At 41.6% G+C, this 6,000-nt stretch overlaps 1 long non-coding RNA gene across 3 annotated transcripts; it reads left to right on the forward strand.

Moving 5' to 3' along the window:
• Positions 1-1,531: 1,531 nt before the first annotated feature.
• Positions 1,532-4,672, forward strand: LOC121572206. Of its 3 annotated transcripts, none has more exons than XR_006001837.2 (4): positions 1,532-2,316; positions 4,173-4,240; positions 4,338-4,410; positions 4,519-4,672. It is a non-coding gene; the product is annotated as an uncharacterized LOC121572206 (long non-coding RNA). The 3 variants fall into 3 exon arrangements; XR_006001839.1 differs by lacking the exon at positions 1,532-2,316 and adding an exon at positions 2,661-2,802; XR_006001838.1 differs by lacking the exon at positions 1,532-2,316 and adding an exon at positions 4,024-4,079.
• The last annotated feature ends 1,328 nt before the right edge of the window (positions 4,673-6,000 follow it).

Below are 6,000 nucleotides of genomic sequence, written 5' to 3' on the forward strand. Positions count from 1 at the left end.
AGAGAGAGTGTGTGGGGTCTCAATTTACAGATGAGGTGTAGAAATGTATTATCTCCTCAGGTTTCTATGGTTGTGTATGCTTGGATTAAAGCCTATTGATATTGCAAATATTGGTTAGATCATTTGATCCTCATAAGCCTGTATGTGGGGGCTTTTTGTAATGCTAAATTGTTGCATTTGTAATGAGATAAAAAGGTCTAGAAATGGCTTTGATTATAGTTGTTGAATTTCACGTCTTTAATAGGTTATGAATCACGTTGTAAGCTATAATGTTGCATGACAGTAGGTTTTACAGGGGTGACTGATTCAGTCCATAAATAATATAGCCTATAAGCATTACAATAAAACAATCTTCTTAATTGCAAATGCAGAAACATTTCATTTCAATGTAATTAAAAACAGGAACGAGAGTAGAGGCTAAACATTCAATAAATGTACAGTATGTCACAGATGAGATATTGATTTGGCCTAGTTTCCATGGGAATTAAAACATTGTTTTCCATTACATGCATCCCTAAAAGATTTGTGGCCTATGCAATTTGGCCAAATGTAGCCTGAGAAAATGCACTGAAATTCATGCAGCAAAATGAACTGATTTTAGACAGAGGCATACAAATGTAGCCTGCCTTTCTAAATACACTGAGTGTACAAAACATTAAGAACACCTTCCTTATATTGATTGTGTTATTGTTGTTATTCGTATTATTATTATTATTATTATTATTAATAATAATAATAATAATAATAGGGGAGGTAGTTCAAAGATTTACGCCAAAAGGTTATTCAAAGGGTTCTTCAAGGATCCATTAAAAAGGGTTATTTGAAGAACCCCTTTAAAGGGTTCTTCAAATAACTTATAGGGGTTCCCTCACAGTTTCAATTTGAAGAACCCCTAAAGGATACTCCAGGAACCTTTTCTTTTTAGAGTGTAGGGCAAAACCAAAACGTGCAACCCTTGTGGTACGGAGGACTGAGTTTGGGAAACCCTGCTCTAGACGATTTTGCAGAAAATAACACATGGCACTTTGAATTCTGTAATAAATAACAGTTTGGTAGGTAGCTGATAGTATTATGGATATTAGAAAGTGGCTTCGTAGGGCACAACGGCAGCATCGGATCGAAGCGGCGGGGAGGGGGAGAAGCCTGCCACAGAGGCCAAAGGCAAGGCCGCTGGGCCGACGCTAATCACTGAGGCCAAGGCCGCTGGGCCGACGCTAATCACCGAGGCCAAGGGTGCTGGGCCGACGCTAATCACCGAGGCCAAGGCCGCTGGGCCGACGCTAATCACCGAGGCCAAGGGTGCTGGGCCGACGCTAATCACCGAGGCCAAGGGTGCTGGGCCGACGCTAATCACCGAGGCCAAGGCCGCTGGGCCGACGCTAATCACCGAGGCCAAGGCCGCTGGGCCGACGCTAATCACCGAGGCCAAGGCGCTGGGCCGAAGCTAATCACCGAGGCCAAGGCCGCCGAGCCCAGCAGCAAAGGCACCTGCGCAACCGTCTTGCAGCCTGGTGACATAGGAGATAACCAACCCGAGGAGGGGCCTGCAGCCGCCAAGACCGAACCTAGCAGCAGTACCACCATGTATATTACAAGCACCGACGCCTCCGTTAGTGCCTGACGACCTCGGTGATGAGGAGCCAGCGCAGGTTTGTCTGGGGAAATACCCAACCCACCTGTACTGTGGGAGAACATTTGCATTTTTAGCGCGTGGTTCAAAGGCAGAGGGTGACTGGAATATTCCTGCAAGGCAGATGCAGTTTGATGAGTTATGTAAGAAATACAAGCACACGGACACCCCCGCTCCAAGCAAACGGCAAAGAGTAGTGAGTAGTAATCTGAAAGAATATGTGGTGGAAACAACAATGGGCCAGCAAGAAGAGGATAATGAGAGGGAGTGCAAAATGCTGTTTTTTTAGCACTCTGGATGCTGTACTGGGAGAAATGTCAGCGAGATTTAACGAACGAAACAGCCAACTTGTTGAGGCCCTGTGTGCCTTGCACCCAGAGAATGAAACCTTCATGGATGTGGAAAAAGTGAAACCCGTGCCTCTAACAGCAATGTCTACTGTGATGATGGCATTGAAACTGGGATTATCATTTGGAGCATCCACGGCAATTTGCGAGAACTCTTTTTCAACATTGAAAAACGTGTTCAGTGAGCACAGACGGAGCATGTTGCACAGGAGGAAAGCGCAACTGATTAAACTGGCATTTGAGAGGGATCTTACAAGCAAATTCCGTGGGGAGTGGAACGAGAGACTGCTGAGGAGGTTCAACACAGCATCAAGGCGGCTACAACTCTTTTGAATCTGGGTAAGAACAGGCAGCCTGGTTGGCCTTGTATTATTTTGTTATTTGCTAGCTTTTGGAAATGCGTGGCAAACGTCAGAAATAGGCGTAGAGGTGATTTTCTTTGTTGGCGTTCCTGCCAAGTCTACTGCTTGATTTCTGTGATGTGATTGGATTGGAAATGTTTGGTTTATAATATAATCGGATTGTTTTTCTTTATGTTTTATAATGTAGAAGAGGTGCTTTGCATTACATTGATTAGGTTGAGCAGACCTTGACCAATGGTTGAGTAATGATGTAGCTATAGTGTTGCCATAAACAACTCGTTGCTATGGAATACTAATTTCTCTGTAATCATACGCAGCGTAGTACGGCACTCTTGTGGGAAGACAGCTTGGTAGCTGCGTCCAAGCTGCATAGTACCGATAAGTCCTGGTAGTGCATTGTACATTACTGTTTGTTTTTCGCGATTGGAAATGCATTGTATTGGCATGAGGAAGTGTTATTACGGTAATTAGCAACTGTTTCGCATTGGATTAATGGGTATTGTGCATGTAGCTGTGTAGCGTTGTCATAACTTGCTATTTATGAATTGTCCATGTTTGTAAAGCAGTGCAGTAGCCTGTATTCTTGCTGCAAGACAGCCGTGCGTGGCTGCAAATACATTGTGTGTAATTGTACTATCGATTATTATCCATCCTGTGTTATCAGCATGCGAAAATAGTTGTGCCCCCTTAGTCATTTCTGATGCCCCCTTGCTGAGTTAATCCTGCCGCCGGGCCTGTATATTCATCAGAGGTTTAGGGAGGGTGAAGTCTGTGAATCCAAACAATAGTAATTATACAGATGATTAACAAAACATGCACATGACAGTATTCATACCTTGGTTTTTGTGGTAAATGTGGATGAATAAAACTATTTTGATAATGGTTTTCATACACATTCCTTGTCCATAATGTAGAGGCCTATGGGATTTTTCTTGAAGAGGTAAGGGAAGAGGATTGTACATGTATGCCTCCTCATCTGTAAACCTGCAGACACAGACACAAAAGTGAGCAGTTCAGTCATCTGCACCCAATACAGCTAGCCTTCAACATATTCTTATAGCCTACATAATCTTACCTCTTTGTTGATTTGATATGGGCTCCCGAGTGGCGCAGCGGTCTAAGGCACTGCATCTCAGTGCTTGAGGCGTCACTATAGACCCCCTGGTTCGATTCCAGGCTGTATCACAACCGGCCGTGATTGGGAGTCCCATAGGGCGGCGCACAATTGGCCCAGCGTCGTCAGGGTTTGGCCGGTGTAGGCCGTCATTGTAAATAAGAATTTGTTTTTAACTGACTTGCCAGGTTACATTTAAAAAATATCCATTGAATTGTCAATTTTCTGTTTTAGAAAGATTTGCATATATATGAAAAGATAGATGGTATCATCATAAAACAATATCAATTTAGATCATACAAGGGACAAACCTTACCTTAAATTGAGGAGATCTTTACATTTTTCAGTTAAGTGCATGCACCTGCTGTCCTTTCAAATTCAAATGTTTCAGTTGGGCAGATAGGTTCCTGCAAGAACCCCCACCAACTAAGGAGGTTCCTCGATGAACCCCACCTCCTATGGGGTTCTTGGACTAACCTTTTGGGGGGCAATTTCAGTGCCAAGAACCCTAAGGTTCTTCAAAGAACTTTGAGGATCTTAGAAGAACCCTTGTTGAACCCCTAACTTTTAGACCCTATACTGGACTTATCTGAGTGCTGACCTCTATGCATGGATAGGCTGATGAGGTAAGTTATGACTGGAGGCTTGTATCTGCTTTTTGTTTTCACATGTGCTTTGATAGTTATTGTGTGATGAACAAGGCCTATTTCTCTTGTCAGGATACAAGGATGGAAGACATGTCAGAAACTCAACTCAATCAAGGCCAGCTGTCACCCAGCAAATACAAGTGAGAACACTGCATTGCAAAAAGGAACATGACACATGCAATGTTATTTTCTTCCTATGAGAACAGACAGTGCTTAACTGATTCATCCTATTTTCAGACTGGAATAAAGCTGGGGTCCTACCTGGTGTCAAACAGTAAGCCCTCATGGATGGTAGGGCTTTCTGCTTCAGGTGAGCTATTCATAATTAAGGTACAAGAAAATAGCCGGGTAGAGGTGGTATTGTTACTGATGTTGCTGTATATGATATGATAACTAATGACAGTTTATTTTCCTGTAGATTAAGGAAGAGCAGCTCTGAGATCTGAGATCCCCAAACAAGAGATGACTATCTGGCTGTAAATACTTATTTGGAGCTCTATACTGCCTTTCCCAAAAGTTATTTTGTTGCATCTGAAATTGTTATTTTGGGCAATAAATCTTGATTACTTTGATTTTTTTGTTATTTCTATGGACTGTCTTAAAGATCTCTTCATTTTCTAAGACAGGTCATGAGACAGGTCTCTATATGCCTCAAGACGTCTTCATTTATATGTATTAAGACGTCTCAAGATGTCACAAGACATGGTGATGGCTGGGTATGATGTCTTTCATTTCTTTCTACCTGTATTACACCATTCCTAAAGGGTCGTGGTGTGTGTGCAGGTATCGACTTTTGTTATTGCGCAGCGCTAGCTCACCTAATTAAGACTTCCCATAGTCAAACTTTGAAGACCATGATTAAGTTAATTATTTGAAAAGGTGTCAGTTATAGGTTGGAAGAAAAGACTGCACACACCGCTTTTTATTCTGTGGTTGAGGATAGAGTTAGGGTTGAACAGGGATGTGGACATGAAGTGAGGGTTAGGGTTATACTTAGCAAGCAGTAATAACACGAGTCAAAGAGACGGGATTTGGAAGGACGGCCATGTGAGACTAAACCTAGCTATATTTTGTTTGACTAGCTTGTTTTGTTTTTCTGTGATCATTGCTTGATCGACTGATTAAGTGGGTAGTCATTGATACAGTCATGTATACAGTAAACAACCAATTGTAGCCAACAAGCAAGGACTGTTAACTTCTTGTATCCAACAAAAAAAGTCCCTGGTAAAGATCACAGGGAATATCAGGGGAATCTCCCAATCAATCTGGTCTCAGAGCATTTTGTATTATTCTGTAGGTAAATCCGAGACACTCCATTTATTATGATATGTTACGTTTCGTATGGTATTAATTAATTTGTCAATGTCTATCACTCATTTCGTATGATATGTTACAAATTGCAATTAATTGTATATGTTTGAATTTGAAAACCGTACAATATGTTACAACTTTGAAAAACTTACAATATGTTCAACATTTTGCAAAACGTATGATATGTTATGAATTCTAGCTAGCTGGCTAACATTAGCTAGCTGGCTAACGTTAACTAGGCTAGGGGTTAGGGTTATGTTTAGGATTTAGGTTAAATGGTTAAGTTTAGGTGAAGGGTTCGCTAAAAGGGTTAAGGTTAGGGGAAGGGTTAGCTAACATGCTAAGTAGTTGCAAAGTAGCTAAAAAGTAGTAAGTAGTTGAAAAGTTGCTAATTAGCTAAAATGCTAGTTTTCCATGACGAGATTTGAACTCGCAACCTTTGGGTTGCTAGACATTTGCGTTATACGCCCGACCAGCAACCCTACTTTCATTTTTGCTTTAAGTAACCATCGGTTTTATGTAACCATACCATACCAAACATAACATATCATACTAATTTGAGTGTTCCGGATTTACTTTTAATATGTTA

The sequence above is a fragment of the Coregonus clupeaformis genome, chromosome 16 (genome assembly GCF_020615455.1).
Source record: "Coregonus clupeaformis isolate EN_2021a chromosome 16, ASM2061545v1, whole genome shotgun sequence".
Lineage (NCBI taxonomy): Eukaryota > Metazoa > Chordata > Actinopteri > Salmoniformes > Salmonidae > Coregonus > Coregonus clupeaformis.